The sequence below is a fragment of the Fukomys damarensis genome, unplaced genomic scaffold (genome assembly GCF_012274545.1).
Source record: "Fukomys damarensis isolate Sample0158 unplaced genomic scaffold, DMR_v1.0_HiC HiC_scaffold_36, whole genome shotgun sequence".
NCBI classification, from domain to species: domain Eukaryota; kingdom Metazoa; phylum Chordata; class Mammalia; order Rodentia; family Bathyergidae; genus Fukomys; species Fukomys damarensis.
This window is the reverse complement of record NW_022900948.1, coordinates 172894-192186: the sequence shown is the minus strand read 5'-3', so window position 1 is coordinate 192186 and position 19293 is coordinate 172894. Positions and strand designations below refer to the sequence as shown.

Here is a 19293-nt window from a genome sequence, read left to right as displayed (position 1 = left end):
ACAATTGTTTAACAAGTAGATTGGTAAATGAAGAATATCTGTATCCTAAAACACTTGCATTTTTGAGAAAGAAAAGCACTTTCTATGCAACTCATCCTGAAATCCATGAAATAAATATATAAAGATTCTATAATCATAAAAGTGAAGGAAACAGATAAGGTCCTGGAATATTTTGTCAAATGTTATCCTCTGACTGAATTTGCCTATATCACCACGACAACAGAGATATAACTAAAAATATTGCTTAACATGAACAAGTCTTTCCAATTCAACATAATTCTCAACTTTCCAAATGGCAAGTATTTTAAGGAAAGTTGTGGGAAATTACAAGAAAAATGACAGAAGGAACATAAGAGTAACTTAGTATAAAGATAATAAAATTATAATAAATATAGTGAAAATACAAAAGAAAGCTGTCCATTGAAACAGTATCCTTAAACACTTTACACTATTTAAGCAGCTGTAGAATAACTGTTGATATGTTAAATTTCAAACATACTTGTTTTCTGATTTGGTTTAATTTCTTCTTTAAATCCCGATTCTCATCTTCTAACTTAATGTGATAATGTGATGAATTTTCCAGGGAAGTCTCTGACACAGAAGGTTTTTTTAGAGTGTCAGCCAGTCCTTGTTGAAGGCGTCTCACAACTACCTGAGGAGATATTTCTGTTACTGATTTCATAAATCACCTTATTATGACATTATGTTAATATGTGACTCACATATATTCTGAAAAATATCACTGTGTACATCAGTGAATCTTTCCAAATCTACAGGTGGCACAAAAATCACAGGTTAACTTGAAACTGCCAGGTTAAGACTGGAAATAAATGCAATAGAAAATCAGAGCTGAGGAAAGGAAAAGAAATACCTGGAAGACATTGAAATTGCACAAGAAAAGACTGATAACCTTCAAAGGACAATAAAACTAAATGAGGAAAGAATATTTCAGCAAAATGGACAGCTGAATAGTCTGACAGTAGAAAAAACAATGCCAAATTCTAAACTGGAGAGAGCAAAACAAATCCAGGAAAGACTGGAAACAGAAACTGAATCACACCATTCCAGACTAGCTGCTGCTGTACAGGATTATGATGAAAGACAGCCATCAAAAAGTGATGTGGAACTTGCTTTCCAGAGGGCAAGGGATGAATGGGCTTGTTTACAGGACAAGCTGAATTTTTATCTATCTAACTTAAAAGATACCAATGAGATGCTTTCCCAACTGCTTTCTCAAGCTGAACAAAAATTCAATAGCCTAGAAATTGAGCTCCATCATACAAGAGATGCTCTTCGAGAAAAGATGTCAGACTTAGAACAGGCACAGAGAGAGCAAAACCAAGCACTGTGTCAAATGAAGGAAATTAAACGCATGCACCAGAATGAACAAATCAAAGTGAATACATGCATGCAAAAGCAGAAATCTCTAGAAGAGAGATTATCTCAACTTCAACATGAAGATGCATTGCTTCAAATACACTTGGACGACGCTCACAAGAAAGTGGACGATAAAGAAAAGCCAGTAATTAATATCCAAGACCAGTTTCAAGAGGAGCTTAAAAACAATATTCCATGCTGGAAGACAAACATAATGAGTTAATCAAAGAAAATAATCATTTAAAGGAAAGACTATGTCAGTGTGAAAAAGAGAAAGCAGAAAAAGGAGTAAGTATCAAGAAAGGTAAATGTTTTACAAACTTGCTGAAGGAAACTCTGAGTGAAATTTCATTATGGATAAATGTTTAATCTAGTTGGATATAAAGGTAAATCATGTACAAATGTACTTTCTGTATCAGCTCAGAAACATAACTTGTCTCCAAAGTGTGCCCTGAGTTTCTGAGTGTCCCTGTTACCCTGATCCGGGCAGTACACATATGTGCTCTTCAGAATTGTGAGCTGTACCTTGAAAATGTGGACGATTAAAATTTATCAGGTCTTCATTACATGTTAGTAAATGTGAAACAGGAAAAGACACTGAGATAATTTAATGGAAACAAAATACCAGCTCTTTACTTGGAACACACTGTCATTCTCCCCAAAAGTGAAGAAATCCCATCCAAAATAGGACGTCTGCTGGCCATATTTTTCCTTCTCACCCAACAGTGGTAGTCATAAACAAACCTCTACATTGACACACCAATATAGTAAAATCACTGTGTAAAACAAACATTTACTGTTAGTGACAAGGATTTAAGGCCACAGAAAAACCATCAGGGCCTATGGGAACTATTAAAAACCTTTCCTCAAGGCAAGGCCACTGTAAATTTGACCACTTGACTGCTGCAGACCAGTGGATGTCAATGAAGATCATTACTTTATGAGTCCAAAGTGGTACCAGCCATTGGTGCATAATGGTACCAATATACTGTATTTAGTACACACATACATTGTTTGAAAATCTTCCATGATTTCCATATATATCTGTAGTTTAGCATATGTACAAAGACAAACACAGGCATTTGAAAATGGCCTCAGGACTCATTTTCCCTGGGGCCATTTCTATCTCCTTTGGTTCACAAAAACAATTTTCCACAATCCCATCTAGTAACATTCTTGAATTCTGTTCTTGACAAAGGTGACTCAGGGTGACATTTTATTCCCCTAAACCTAGACATATATTTCATTATGTTTTATAACTCAGACTTGGGGGTGGGTCTAAAAGTTTAATACCCAAACCTTTAAGGAAAAAACACTGTTAAAAGGAAGTAGTCGATTAAAGCACAAAGAAATGTATACCACATACCTAACTACAAAACAAAACAAAACAAAACTTTCCAAATTTCAAAAAAGAATAATTGTATGCTTTTCTTTTCATTCACTTTGTGATTCAACATTTTATTTCCCTGTAAGATTGGTAGAAGAAAAAAGGAAAAAGACAAAGTGTGTTTTCTCTGTCTTAGAAAATGTGCTATTGTGGGGCTTTGAGTAACAAAGGGAAGCTTAAATTTTCTGGATTTCCATTTGGATACTGAACTGTGAATTCAAGAGTGCAGGTACTCACAGAAATATATACTCAAACCAAAGTTGGCCACAACACAAGAAGTATGGGAGTGACTGAGCTGAAATGATTCCTGCAAAGCTCCTCAGTGGCACTGCCCTGCATTTTATGGCACCAAAAGAGGTGATATATTTCCATACTGATGGACTAGACAAATTATAAGATGAGTTCTCCTTAAATCAATCCAATGACTTGCAAGTGTGATTTTTGGCAAAATGATGGAATGGCTTTGTGGGGGTATGAGAAGCCTCATCAACTTCTTAAAAATATCTGTAGATTTTTTCTTTGTCTTTAAAATTAGTGTACTTCAGAACTTAGTTTGCTTTGTAGGAGTCAAATACCAAATGTTTGACTGAGGATTTATGCTACTCATGATAAAATCCTATATGAAAAACTTTTAAAAAACTTTAAAAAACAACTTGATGTAAAGGGGTGATTTAAAGGAAACAAAACTTAAGAGCAGTAATAAAAAATATGTGGAAGGATATAGGCTTATTAAAATCACCTAAAGTGGTCATCTTGGGACTATACATTCCAATGATCTGAGTACAAAAATAAATTTGCATAGATAGATGAACTTGTATAGCATAAAGATATATTTTTACATCTCTTCTCACCCACTGTTTCTGTTCCATTTCAGATGCCTCTTATCGTTTAAACATAATAAATGCAATTTATCCTTAAACCAGTAGAAAAATAAAATCCTAGACTTTATCACTTTTAAAGCCATGTCCTCTATGCTTAGCTTGATTCAGGTCACAAGGCATGTGGGTAAATTAGCTTCCCAGGTTACATGCAACCTGGCAGACTCACAGAAAGACTGATGCAGTACTAAACAACTATTATGAGAATGTTTATCTGAATTCCTATAATTTAGATAGCAGGAATTATCTATTTCCAGACACATTTTTATATTTAGATAACCCCATTTTATACATGACCTTTACATTAGTACAAAATGAGAATGTAATTGGCAAAGAGAGAAATGGACTAGCAGTATGCAAATTACCCTTGCACACTCTGCAATCCCTATGCTACTGAGCTACTTCTTAGGCCTTTTTATTTTTGAGACAGGGTTTCACTAAGGTGCCCAGGATGGGGTTGCACTTGTAATTCTCTTGCCTCTGCTTTTAAGTAGCTGAGATTGCAAGTGTGGACCATGACATCTGCTGATTCCTACCTCATCTGGGGGAGAGTAGTATTGGGGGTTGAACCCAGGATCACCACAGTGAGCTGTTTCCCCTTTATACATTTTTCATACTGAGACAGGGTTTTGCTAAGCTGCGAAGTTGCCCAGGTTGGGCTCAAAGTTGCTATCTTCCTGCCTTGTCCTCCCAGAGTACCACCATTCTTTTCTCCAAAGCCAAGAACTCTCCTTGTAACATGCCTAACTCAGATTTAAAACTTTGATGATCTTGCAAGATCACAATGAACACCGGTGAAATCTAGAAGATTATAAGTAACTACTTTGAAACCTTGCATTTAATAAATTGACTGACTGTAGGAGAAATGGACAGATAGATGTCTACGCACATATGATTTACAAAAACAAAAACAAGAAGATAGTCCAGTAGCATGTGATGAAACTGAGGCAACAAAACAAAACAAAACACCCCCCAAAAACTATCAACTAAGAAAAGCAAAGGACCCAATGGGCTCACTGTTCAATTCTACAGGAACTTCAGGGAGGATCCAATGACAATACTCTTCAAACTTATGAATGAAATGGAAGGGGAAGGAGTGCTAACTCATTCTTTGAAGCTAGTCCTACCCCCATACCAAAACCTGAAAAAAAACTTCACAAAAAAGAAAAGCTACACACCCATCTCTTCAATGAATATATATGACAAATATCCTCAATGTGAAACTGGCAAACAGAATGCAACCATTCATTAAAGAGATCACATGTCATGATCAAACCGGCTCCATCTCTAGGATGCAAGGATGATTCAGTATATGTAAATCACTAAGTGCAAAATATAATATAAACAGAAGCAAGGATGAAAACCCCATGGCCATCTCAACAGATGCAGAGAAAGACTCTTCCAAAATCCAACATTTAGTTATAATAAATACCCTGAGCAAAATACACACAGAAAGACCTTATAGCAACTTAGTAAAAGCCATTCATGACAAATCCACTGTCAACATCAGAGTAAATGGGGAAAATTGCAAAGCTTTTCTCCAAAAATCAGGAACAAGGCAGTTTTCCACTCTTACCACTCCTGTTTAACACAGCACTTTAAATATCAGCCAGAGCTGTAAGGCAAGAGAAGAAATTAAAGGGATCCATACACCAAAGGAAGAATACAAACTATCCTTTTTTTGCAGATGACATGGTCCTGTACATGGAATATCCAACAAATTTCACCAAAAGGCTCAAAGAATAAACAAACTCCACAAAGCAGAAGGATACACAAAGCAACACATATAAATCAGTAGCATTCCTGTACATCAATAATGAACACACTATGAAAGGCATTAGTAAAACAATACCATCCACAATAGCTTCAAAAAATTAAATAACCAGCTATTAACTTAACCCAGGAAGTAAAAGACCTCTACAACAAAAACTATAATACTCTGATGAAGGATATCACAGACAGTAGAAAATGGAAACATATTCTCTGTTCTCGGACAAGCAGAATTAAGATTGACCAAATGGCCGTATTACCAAAAGTAACTTATAGATTTAATGAAATTTAAATGAAAATAGCAACAGCATTCTTCACAGAAATAGAAAAAAAATCCTAAAATTTGTGTGGAACCAGAAGAGAGCCACCAACATAATCTCAGAGCTCAAGCTATATCACAAATTGATAGAGACTAAAAAACAGCATGGTACTAGCACAAAACGTACATGTAGATCAATGGAACAGAGCAGAGGATTCTGAAACAGCCTTGAGCACATGGAGACATCTCATCTTTGACAAAGGGGCCAAAAACACATACTGGAGGAAAGACAGCCTCTTTAAATGGTGTGGGAAAAACTGGATCTCAACCTGCCAAAGATTAAAACTAGGCCCTTATCTTTCACCCTGCACTAAATTAAAATCCAAGTGGATTAAAGATCTCAATTTTAAAACAGAAACACTACACTAAACTCGCTGAATGATAGGTATCTTTCCCAAAGAGCTTAAGACATCATAGGATAGAGATAGATGCATAGCAATGATTATAGCAGCACAATTCATTAAGAGCCAAATCCTAGAAGCAGCCTGTATATCCATCAGCAGCTGAATGGATAAAGAAAATGTGCTTTCTATATATAATGAAATACTAACTGGCTATAAAGAATGACACATCTGAGCCAATTTCAGGAAAATGGATGTGCCTGGAAAATATAACGTGAGTGAAATAAACCAGACTAACAAGCTTAAGTATGGTATGGCTTCTCTCATTCGAGTGAGGCAAAGTAGAAACAAAGAAAATGACAAAGGATGGATAGAAAGATACAAGGGGATGGATCTCTTGCAATAGGGAATGGGAACAAAGGCAAGGGGTGAGGAGGAGCGGAAGAGGAAATAGGAATAATAAAGATATACCACGTACAGGAACCCAATCATCCAATTAATGTCAACATTATATGCCATAACATGAACCAAGGCAAATAATACCAACAGGAATGAAAAATGGGATAGAGAAACTGGAAGAGATGGGAGGGGAGGGGACCTCTGAGAAGGGGATTTAAAAAAAAGAGAAAATAATACGCTATAATATGTACATGTAACCATTTCCCAAGATGATTTTAAACTAAATGAAAAGCAAAATATACTAATAAATTTAAAAATTTACAAAAAGAATCAACAAATACTATTATATCAAAGTTTCTTCACAGCAAAGGTAAGAAGAAACAACCCACAGAATGGGAAAAATTGTCCTCCGATGACTAATGCCTACAATTATAAAACTCAAGAATAATTAGACCTCCCCAAATAAAAGTCCCAATAAAAAATGAGCAAATGAAATGAATAGACCCTTCTCAAAATGAATACAAATGGCCAATAAGTATGTGAAAAATTGTTCAAAATCACTGGTCTCTAGAGAAATCCCAATTAAAATAACAGTGAGACCCCACCTTACACCAGAAAGAGTGGCAAACATCAAGAACTCAAAAACAACAAATGCTGGAGAGGCTGTGGGGAAAAGAGATTGTTCTACATTGTTGGTGTGAGTGTAAGCCAGTGTAACCACCATGTGAATCACTATGGAGTTTCCTTAAACAACTAAAACTAGAAATTCCATTTCATCTGGCTATGCTTTTTCTAAGTATCTTTCCCAAAGACTTAAAGACATTACCTTTCAGTGAAACACACATACCCATTACTAATAGTAGGACAAACCATAAAAGCTAAATCTTGAAAGTGGACTACATGTCCATTAACAGATGAATGGGTAAAGAAAATGTGATATATACATTCATATATATTCAAGGGAGTTCTGCTCAGATATATAGAAGGATAAACTTTAGTTATTTGTAGGAAAATGGATATTCTTTGAGACCATCATGCTAGTGAAATAAATCGGTCACAGAAGCTTAATGTATCAGATGGTTTCTCCTACATGGGAAACCCAAAGTATAAATAATTCAAACAGCAAAAGTAAAAGATTATAGGATACAGGGAGATAGATTTTTGCAATATACATATATCTGGAGATAGATTTAAGAAAGAGGATCAGAAGGGGAAGCAAAAAGGACTAGATTGCATGCAATATGTACCTTTACCAACTCCCCAAGATGCATGTATTTATTATACAATATAAACATTACTAATAACATGTTTGTTCCACCTTTAGAGATCTCAAGTGATGGCTCTTGCTCAGAACAAAGCAAGTTTTTATGTTTCAAAGATTTCACCAATGCTCTGCTTTAACTAATCTGGGATTAGTTGCACATTATTTTTCTACTGTAAGTAGTATTTCAGAAAGAATATTTCCTACTTTTTCACATAAGAAGGTCCCAAGGGTGGAGATATATTCCCTCTATCATTATCCATATTCCTTTCTGGTTCTTGAGACACTTTTTGCAGATGTTAAAGTGGCACATTAGTTTCCTTGGCTGGATTCTCAGATGCTTTTTCTGTAAAGGTGCATTTTTTATTCAGTTTATTCATATTTTGTGGGTATACGGTACTGTTGCATTCATTATTGGGATCTTGTACCTTTACATGATAGGTCTTGGTTCTCATCTTTTTCCTATTGTCCCTGTGCTCCCTTCACCCCCCGTCCTCCCCTCCATATTTACAAACAATTTATTTCCATATTTTCATTTTCTCATATTTTTTTCTTTTCCCTTATTACCTTTCCCCTACCCTTCCCACTTTCCCTACACCTTTAGACCTTTTCTTCCTCTTTCACATGGTCAATTACCTCAATGTTTTTAAAATAATCTCATTCTTAATCAAAAGGTTTGGAAAATAGAAAACTAGAAAAATTAAAATTTAGCTGGTTTGATTTCTTCCTATATTTAGTTACTTCCTCCTCAGTGAATTCTAAAGAAGAAAGGAAAAATAATATGCCTTACCCTAAAACAAGAGAAAAATATGAACCAGGAAACATAACTTTTTCCATGTTTGTGGCGACTGAACTTAAATATGTGCTAAATTTACCAAAAATAAATTAGATGATGCTTAATGTCATAAAGCTTTTCTCATATATTTTACATCACTATTTTTAAATAATAAACCCTTACAGTGCATTAAAGTAATTTTCTAAACATTAGTAGCTGGAGTATAGACAAACTTTAAATTACAAAGACACAAAATCACCAGTAGAATGACTCAAATTATAGACCATGAAAGTGTGTGCAAGTGTTATGAATCTATATGAACTACCTGTGTTAAATCCACTTCTAACATGTTCTAAGTCAGCACTAAGGACAGTGGATGAAAACATTTTAGTAATAATTACCAATTTCTTATATTAAAATGAAAGAAGAAAGTTATTATTTGTACCCTAACACCAAAAGTATCATTTTGGAAGGCATGATGCTCTGAATTGGGTTGATTCTATGACACCTCAGTGTAGACATTGAATGTATTAGAGACCAGGAGGCAACTGAGTCTTTAACCTAGAAATTGGTAACATCAAACTCCAATGCTGAGGCACTTGGGAAATCACTGTGAAATATGCATCCAAGTCCATGTTGTCACTGTTACATTGTTTCTAACATCACAGATTATACAAGTGGAAGCACAGACCTTGTTCAGAAAAACATTTGTGCTCAATTCTAAAGTTTAGCTATAAAATACTACAGATTCTTAGAATAGCTTGTTCATAATTACCAAAATTTTAAAGAATTAAATTGTGATTTATTGCAATCTAAAGACTACTCTTTTCTTTACTAAAAGAAAAGTAAATGCATTTGGCCTAAACTGCCATATTAAAGCAAACAAAACAATATTAAACCAGGCATATAAATGTAAAATTTTACCCACCTGCTCCTGGATATTTTCACAGCCATCCAGCCTTTCTTGCCCTTCTTTTGGTACTTCTGAAAAAAATGTATATACAAAGGTAAAATAAACTATTTAGAATGGTTACCTAAAAAGCAAGAAACTTTATAAAATAGAAAATAATAAAAATTAGTAATACAATTTTTTTCTCAGTGAAGAATTTGAATTAAGCCTAATTTTTAGCTGAATGCTTCAGAAATACTTTTAATTATCCCCAAATTAACAAATCATGTGGAAAGACATTAGATGACACCACATGGAAGACATATAGGTCTCTTAAAAGATTCATCATGAATTCATCCACTCAGCACAGATGAACTCTCAGAAATGTTTAAAATACCACAGAAATATGTAAATCCACACTGCACATTATTTTCTACCTCATCATAGTTACTTTTAAAGAACCCAATAAATGTGTTATCATTAACGGTTTCTAATAACTACTGTTACTTTTTTATCTGAGATGTCTTCATCTGCTTTTCTGACTTTTTTTAATCCATATTTTAAGACTCAGTATCTGATATTAACTTTTCCTTGATTATGATTATTTTTCCTAGATACATAGGTGTCTCTTCTTCTGGGTTACTTTAGTACTTTTCTCAATGTTTCTTCTGTATCTTCACCAAATGAACTACAAACATGTCTTTTTAACCCTTTGCTCCTGGACTGGATGGAGCAATCTTTGAAATCATCTTTGTATACGTAGTCTTTCTTCATCTTAACCAAGGATTATTGAATTCTTGATACATGCTAGGCAGTGAGTTTTAAAGAGTGTAAATAAAAGCTACCATGGATGGATTTTCTAGAGGTAACTCCTCAACTCAGAATTACAGGGAGGTTGGCTAGACAGAGGGCAGGAAAGTGAGAATAGAAAAGCAGTAGCCAAAGACCAAAAAAAAGAGGGGGGGGTGGAGGTTGTATTTGTCAAAAAATAGAGGGAGGGCAAAGGATAATAATCACCAGCTGTTAGTAAAGCCACAGAATGATGACGGCAGACAAAGAATAAGGCTGAAGATGCAGAATTACAGGTCAGATCATGAAAGCCTGTAGCTAACTGTAAGATGTTCCGACATTAATGCTTTGAAGAGTGGCTCATGGTCAAATTTGTTTTGGAGATGAATCACTAAAAAGTGTTGAGGATGAGTGTGAGGGCCATATGAATAAAGCGAGGTTGATTAATGGAAGGAAACTGTGCTAAATAAATATAGTGCAGATCAGCACCTCTTAAAGATTCCACAAATGCTGTCTGCAAAAATATTTCAGGTAAGAAATTATGAACACCTGTTGTAGAATGAATTTTTATTAAATGAATAAATGTATTAATCTGGGTCCCTGGAGAGCTGCACTGCTCATCACTTTGCAAATGTGTCAAATGAGAGGCGAAATCAGCTACCTGAATTTGTTTAAATTGCTTGAGTTTACTTTGTAGTTTTGGTTTCATCTTTTCCCCAGTTGAGGGAACTCATTTAAGTGTTCTGTTTAAAATGTCCTGCTCTTGAGTTTACTAAGCTCATCAAAACATGAGAGCTCAGGGTATAGCTTAGTGTTAGAGGAGTGCTTGGCATATGCAAGGCTTTGAGTTTGCTTGAGTTTAATGCTCAGCAGAAGACAGGAGGAGGAGCAAAAAAAAAGTCATTTGTATGGGTAGATAACTTTGGATTTACAGCTTGTAGTCACCACTTCAGAAGCTGACTCATAATCTATTATGTTGCAAGAGTTTTTACTATAGACATGATAACATGATTCAAGGCATTAAATTAACTGGTACGTAAAGTACAATACATATCAGATGCCATATGTCAATAGACAATGTGTCCTAGTAACTGACTTTTATTTATTTATTTATTTTGAAAAATGCAGTTTTATTATGATGGCCTTAAAGTCCTGCGGGCAGAAGTGATCTCTCTGCCTCAGATTTTCAAACACCTAGAGCTAAAACATATACTCTGCGCCTGGCTAGATTTTCATATATTACTTTTTTGTAATTTTTTTTTTTAGTACTGGGGATTGAACTCTGGGCCCTGCATGTGCCAGGCAGGCATAGCACCACTGAACTAAATTCCTGGCCCTGTATTACTTTTAAATGATACAGTACTCCTTATAGCAACAGATTCCTTGGGTACACTGACTGAGGAGGACATGGCTGAGGAGATCCTATATAAGAAATTTTCTATGATTTCCATTTATATTGCAAAACACTATCTGTTCAAAAACAGAAGTTGTAATAATTTACTATGTGGCTTTGGAAGGTTCTTCTTTCAGTTACTCTGAACATAGTTATAAATAATACTTGTGAGTTTAGATGTGCAAAAATACAGATGTCCTGTATCTGACTAGCAATCTGTAGATCTCTACCTAGTTGTTCCATCAACTCTTGAAGCTCTAAGTGCCCTGGCACCCTCTCTCAAGTTTATGCTAAATAATTGTCTAAACCAAAATACGCTGCCTCCTAATTTTCTTTACTATTTATACCTTGCTTTGGTTAGAGAAAGAATAAAACCACTTGTGAAAAGATACTGTTTGGGTGTTGGCTGCTTAGGAAGAATAAAGAACAAAACCCACTGCACCACAAAATGATTTCTGCAAAGTTGGAACTACAGTATTATAAAATCATGCAGAGGTGCTTCGAGTTCTCTAGGCTTTTTATTACAATTTTATGCTGTTTTCTGGTTGCTGTGATTCATACAACATAGTGACAACAATTCCACAATAGAAAAATAGCTCTGACATTCATCTTCTTACTTATTAAGATTGTCTTTCCAAATTCTGTGGAAGGTGACAGAGGTTTAGTCACTGCTTGTGTTATATGTGGATATATGTCATCAACTTTCAAATTCCCTGATCTCTGACAAGTCTTTTCACTGAGAATCAAACTCGTTGAACTCCAATGAGTTTCAGAAAAATCTGACAATAAGATGTAAAGGATAATAAAAATGTAACTAACGTGAATACATTCTTTCCCAGAAGCACTCTCAGCCCCACAACACACTGTAGCCTAGAGTTTATTGTACTTTACAGTCCTGAGAGTTTGATCATCATTGTCACATCTCATTTTTTTTTTCATTTTTAGTATAACTTTGACTGATCCAGCAATCTTTTATACACTTGGTTTCCCATACTCTTTACTATTAAATATTTAGGAATATGAATTTTATAGTAGAAAATGTTCATTTTAAATATACACAATATTCTCTGTACATTCTAAAGACATTTATATTAATGAATATGCTACTTTATGTTATAAAAACTACAATGAATTATTCTTTTTTCAATATCCCAATATCTTCAGAATTCACTTTGTCAATCTTGGATAATACCATAATTTATGTGAGAAATGGTAGCTTTAAGTGACCCAATTGTTCCCGCTTAAAACTGAGTTAGTCTAGGACAGTGATGGTGGACTCCTGGCACATGTGTGCAAGTGGGCTATTTGTTATTAGTGAGAGCTCTGAAAGGTTCACCCTCATTGGTCTAGGTCCACATTAAATCCAAAGATTACAGAGTGCCAGAAGACAGAAAATCAAAGTGTAACAAAAGTATACCCTTTTTTCATAACCAAAATTGTCTGACTTACACTTTTTAAGACAAATGAAAAAAGGAAGTATGGAGCCTAATAGTCAGTTCATAGTGAAGAAATCCCTATATCATGAAAATTTCATGAACCTTATATGTTGTTTAAATGGTAGTTGAATAGTGAGTAAGAATCCCTAGAGTTCAACATCCATTCAAAGGCCTAAGAGAACAAATAATACCAAATATTGTTTTGCCAGTGGTGTTCTCAGAGATGTAATGCATCATGTGGTACAATTCTGATGATTAGTGAGTTGCAGCTCTAAAGAGGATTGGAATGTGTGACTTCATACTTGTATTTTCCCTGCTTCAGATTTAATTGCTAGTAGTGTTCATGGGGACAGATATGAAATATACAAAAAAAGCTCTGTATAATTTGTACTAATTTTAATACTATAAGAGTTCTTATGGCTAAAAAGTTTCAGGATCATTGTTTTGAAGGACTGATTATATTCCCAATTTTTAATGACAAAGATATGAGATACCATACATACATACAAACTCATAACGCATGTTAGTGAGAACATCTATCTGCTTATGATCATCAGAATATTGACACTGAGATGAAATAATTAAAGTTGAAACTCACTTGACATGTTACCAAGCAAAGCTTTACTCTAGGTAAGTATCAGAATTCTAGCAAGCATTTTTTTGTTGTTGTATTTAGAAAGGGGATCCTGGGTATCAGTGAACTTCTTGCCACAACCTCCTGAGTAAGCAGGACTCAGGCCTGCACCACAGAGACCAGATCTCCAGTAAGCATCTGCCAATGTTGAAAACATCTTGGAATCTTGTAATAAGCTCTGTGGATCCCTAACCCGTCTAAGGTTCCAGGCTTCAGATGCTACGGTATTGAACCATAAGTAGAAGCATCTTAACACTTAATTTTTGTTCTCTTATGCTTGCAAACACTTTATTTGCCAAAATGGACATCAACAAGCACATCTGAATTACTTATGCAGAATCCAGCCCAAAAAATGGGGAAAAAATAATGAGAAGACTGTGGGCATCTCAAACATTTTAATGTACTGTACTTTCCAGAGTGATATATATTGCAAAATTTACCTGAGTTGCATGTCCGTAAATCTCCCTTTGCTACTGCTTTTTTCTGAATGGGATGTTTCCTTTCAATGGCAGGCTGAGTGGGGTTTGAAGTGAGATATGTAATAAATACTATGCATTTCATGAAGCATGTAGTTAATTCAAGATATAAATATAAAGTTAGTACCTTCAAGTGAAGACATTTCTCAGATGATTCTAAAAAGCAAAAGGGAAGCATAATCAATTATGTGTAAATATGAAAAAGCCAAAGACACATTCATGCAGGACTGGCATGGAGCTGAGTCCTCATGCTCTCCTTTAGCAGTGATTACTTTAGAGGTTGGGTTTTCACCCCCAATGGTTAGGACAGTATGACAGAAAAATCAGAATACAGGCCTTATGAGACATGCAGTTAAGATTTCCAAAATGACATTATGCTTCCAAAGGCCATAACTAAAATAGAAAAGTGAGCATATAACAATGTGCTTATACACGCTGACTGAAGGAGAAAGTGATCTCAGCAAGTCATGGATGAGAGCATGAACATCAAAGCTGATGCTATACCATTACACTACAAGTATTTAATTGTGTTCTTCAGTTTGTCCTGACATTGTCAGAATTTGTCAGAAAGGACAAAGTTGTAGTAACTGCTCAGTGCAATATATCATTCCTTTTTTATCAGATAAAGGTTTGGACATATACTTGTAGCATAATCGTTGATAAAAATGTTCATTTTTTCTAAACACTTGTGGGCTACTGGAATGCCTACATTTCCTGTATCCTCCAGTTTAGCCATCTTAAAGTTTCTCGATTCACTTATGCAAGAAGGTATACAAATCACATCTAAGAAATAATGCACAGTAAGTTTGCAATATTGAAATAGGGTTATCAAAATAGGAGAGATAAGCTGAATTATCAAAGAATTATTAGCTACTAATCAATTGTTATATCTGAAAATCAGGAATACTTACCAAAAAGCAACAATTTGGGTATTCAAAGAATGAACTCTATAATGTCTCTTGTTTCCAATACTGGTTTGGTACATTATGTCAATCTTTAAAGGATTTGTCTGAATATCCTTTATTGTAGCCATAAGCAATTGCATCAAAAATTAGTTATCTTACAAAAGTCAATGCTCCCCTGTGCAAGTTATTCTCAATGTAAATGAGCACTTATAAATTCAACATAAAGCTCTGAGGCCTTATAGTTACACCCATATAGTTACATACAGAGAGGAGGTGAGTGGCTACAGTCCATTCCAATTCTCCCCTGGCCTAATCATCTGTGGAGCAGCTATAATCTACTGTTCCATTTGTGGGCACATACACTGAGAACTTGAACTAGAACTTGAGTTCTCTCAAGTTTCCTCATTGGTAAGTCCAGAATTACCTGCCTAGTTTCCTTCTTTCCTCTCTTCTTTCTCCTAAACAATCCCTCTGCCTTTCAAAAGTGATCTATGGTCTTGATTATATCCATTTACTCCTTTCCATGGATTATTCTTACTGCTTCTTTTTTTGTTTGACAGTGGTATCATAGAATTATAATTTGTATTTCTTCATCCTCTTTGCTACTTCTGTGGCTAGAAATATTTTTAGATATAGAAAATAATTTTTTGTTTTCCCTTGGCCCTCTTTTCTCTTGAACTATTATGCAATGGCTCTTTGGCCAGATTTCTCTAAAGGGAAGTTGATATCCATCCACTCCCAATGGCCTGAGAACACGTAGCATTGGTATCACCTGAGGACTTACTAGATGCACAGGATCGCAGACCTCTGGAATCAGAGGTACGGTTCAACACAGTCCCCACCATGGGGTTTCATTACAGTGGAGAAGCTCTAGCCTATACACCAGGTCTCTTCCAAATCCCCTTACCTAAAGTAAACTTTTCAGAATCTAGCATTGAGTGTCTCCTCATCATGACCCCCAAATTGAATGAGAATTCATAAGGTCTCTAACGGGCTTTTAAATGGGCTGTGAATTCCCTGACCTTTCCATAATGAATCTTATTTCTTTTATTTTTTTCATTGCTCTTATTCTGGATATACTACATGGTGAAATAGAAACTTTCAAGAGTGGCAACATTTTTTTTATATAATTCTGCAACTAGAATTGTACCTTCATGAATCAAGGTACCATGGAAAGCACATGTATGGCTGATCTTGTATATTTATATTTACCTGTAATAAATAAAACCCAGCTCTGCATAATCTAGTACTTCAATCCTCAATGCACTTGCAACATTGAGAACATAAGTGGAAAAATTCTGCTCCGTTTCATCAAGATTTGATACCGAAAGCTCATTTGACATCCTTACACTTCTCATACCTTGCTCTTCCTTTCTCTAAACAAGTCATTATTCTCCCACCCTGCATACTTTCTTGTTTTTCCTTTATTGCTTGCATTATTCTTCTTATTCTTTACTCCTTCCACTCCTCTTTGTTTTCTAACCTCCCTCAGACTTATAATAGATTGAATGGAACTAATAATTCTGCTCCTTTATTGGCTGTGAAATTCAACCTGTGGTTGACCATTGACATAAGTAACTTATTACTATTTTACTTGTGTTTTTCCTTACTACATGCTCAATACATAAATTTCTTTGGCGATTAGAACATAGTAATGCTCTGGTTTTAAATAAACAAGTTGTCAGATGGCTTTTCTAAATATATACCTATACACACACACACACACACACACATGCACACACATGCACATATATGCACATTTCTTACCTTCTACTTGTGTATTTCCTGTATGGTTTCCTTTTTCATCTGCAGCCCCAGATAAATGATCAACAGACTTCTGTAGAAGATTCTCAGAGATACTCTGATTAAAATAGTACATCAGTATTAGTACATCAGTATCTATGTTGCACAAACATTTCCTAATTATTTTCATGAAAACATCTGATTTTTCTATCTTAAATCAATTAAAACAAGGCATGGTGGCATATGTCAGTAAAGACAGCATCAGGAAGCTCTGACAGGAGGCCTGCTGTGAGTTTGAGGCCAGCCTGAATGACACAGTGAGACATTGCCTCAAAAAGCCAAACAAAGCAATTTGATTTAATAATGGGAAGCATATCCTGAAAACCAGAACATTTCAAAGAGAACCTCCTGTCAAGCCCACTTTGTATCTCCATGTGGGTGACACTGTAAAACAAGCATGGGAAGCCGCAGGAGAGATTCACAGGCAAAATCCTGTCTGGTGTGCATTTCTATCTGGCTTCAGAATACCTAACTCTACTTTGCATTCCCCAACAGGGATAACATTTTTTTAAGGTACAGACTTAAATGAAAAATTTTAAACTATAAGAGGTTTTTATGAGTGTGTGTTTGTGATATATCACACTTGTTTTGGGGAACTGGTACATATGTTATCATTTCTTGATCACTTTTGTTCCTTTACCCCCTGCTCCCCCTTTCCCTTTGCTGATTAAACAGATTCTTGGGAGTGCACTTGTTATAATTCAGCATTCAGTATTTCTAATCAGAGAAGTCATTTTAGTGTTAAAATACTTGTCAAGCTAAGAAATTTCAGTGTCTCACAATGAGTACAAGTAACACTGTAGAAGCTGCTTCTTTTATGTAAACAAGGGCTGAGGGGAAAAATCTAATGTTTTAAGTAAAAATTTTATAGATAGGAAAAATGGCTGGAAATAGAAAAACAAGTTCATGTTATATTGAAACAATAATACACACATATTAGACACTGTATGCACCTCTTTCCAAATTAAGAACTTTGGGAAAGTGTAAAAAGCCTCATTAAAAAGGGCAGCATAAGAACTTTTATTTATTACATTTCTACCATGTTCCAAATTCTTATTTATACACTTTCTGGACAGATGTGGCTCACTGCTGGCTCTGTCCAGAATATCCTCATACACTTTGGCGTGGGTGGCTTCTCCTCCTTAATTTGGCAACAGTTCCCTCTCTTTCCTATCCTACCTACAAACCCCCTCAAAATTCTCTAACCTCCCTAGGCAATGAAGCAGCTTCTTATCACTAAGCGATTAGGCCTTTCCCACAATGGTTCTCTTAGAATAAATTTTCATTATTTACACTTTCATCACTAAAGGAATGGCTGCCATGCAGGGGGTGAATTCCACATTCAATATTGGTTTCTGCTTTTTAAAATATAATGAAATCAAACTGTGATTATAATCCCATGTATTGACAACTCCTCAATCTCTTTCTTCTCCTCAAATGTTCCTTGCAGATCTACAATTATTGGGTTAGTTATTTTTCTCTCCTGTTGAGACAAAATACTTGACACCCGGCTTCTACAGTTAGAGGGGAAAGGGTTCATTTGGCTCACAGTCTGTAGAAGTCACAGTCTATAGTTGGCAGACTCCAAGGCTGGGGTGGCAAACAGGCATCACAAAAGAGAAACAACAGGGCAGCCACAAGGTAACAAAGGCAACAAGGGACCTTCGCCCATCTTCTCCCTCTTTTATCCCATTCAGACTCCCGGGATTACAGCAGCGCTACCCACTCATGGGTAGTGCTTTAGTAATCACATGGCTCTGATCCCAACAGCACACATTCCAGATTCTGCTACTTCTGACTGAATGAGGTTTTGGGGGGACATCCAGGTTCCAACCATAACAGCTGGCATTCCAAATATAGTAACACTTTCAGGTCCCCCTCATTAAGTTTTCAAGTTACAAGCTGTACAAATTATGATCTAAACATTTTTTCTGAATTTCATTGGCCAGAGGCTGACCAAGAATAATAATTTAGCTTTTAGATCAACTTAATTTCAGAATCCAAGCTGACTGCTTGTGACATCTAAGACTTAATTTTTAACTGCACTGGCTTCTTTAAATAAATCCTACAGGTTAGCAGAAATGTACTATGTAGCAGTAACATACATAGACTTCATTCATTCCTTCATCTATTGGATGAGGGATTAAACTCAGGGTCTTCAAACAGCTACAACCCTAATCCTCTTCATGTTTGTTGCAAGAGTTAATTGCTAGGTTGTCTAAGGTTCAACAATGTAATCCTCCTGCTTTAGCCTCCCAGAGTGCTGGGATTGTAGACATACATCATTTTTTCTGAGAGATCATTTTATTGCCTGTGGTTTTAAAAATATGAGGAAATGATTTCTTACAGGCATATGTAGAGGTGAGACAGTAAAGTACAATTATTCTCCTCTATATTTAAATCTCATTTAATGCTTATTAAAAAAATTATAAAAAATAGACAGTACCTCTGAATCCCAAGA

General features: G+C 35.4%; 1 long non-coding RNA gene across 1 annotated transcript; it reads right to left on the bottom strand.

Moving 5' to 3' along the window:
* Nucleotides 1-9429: 9429 nt before the first annotated feature.
* Nucleotides 9430-19293, bottom strand: LOC104871816. Its single transcript, XR_782968.1, has 5 exons — nucleotides 19279-19293; nucleotides 16797-16890; nucleotides 14252-14280; nucleotides 14089-14161; nucleotides 9430-9491 (listed from the first exon to the last, which is right to left on the bottom strand). It is a non-coding gene; the product is annotated as an uncharacterized LOC104871816 (long non-coding RNA).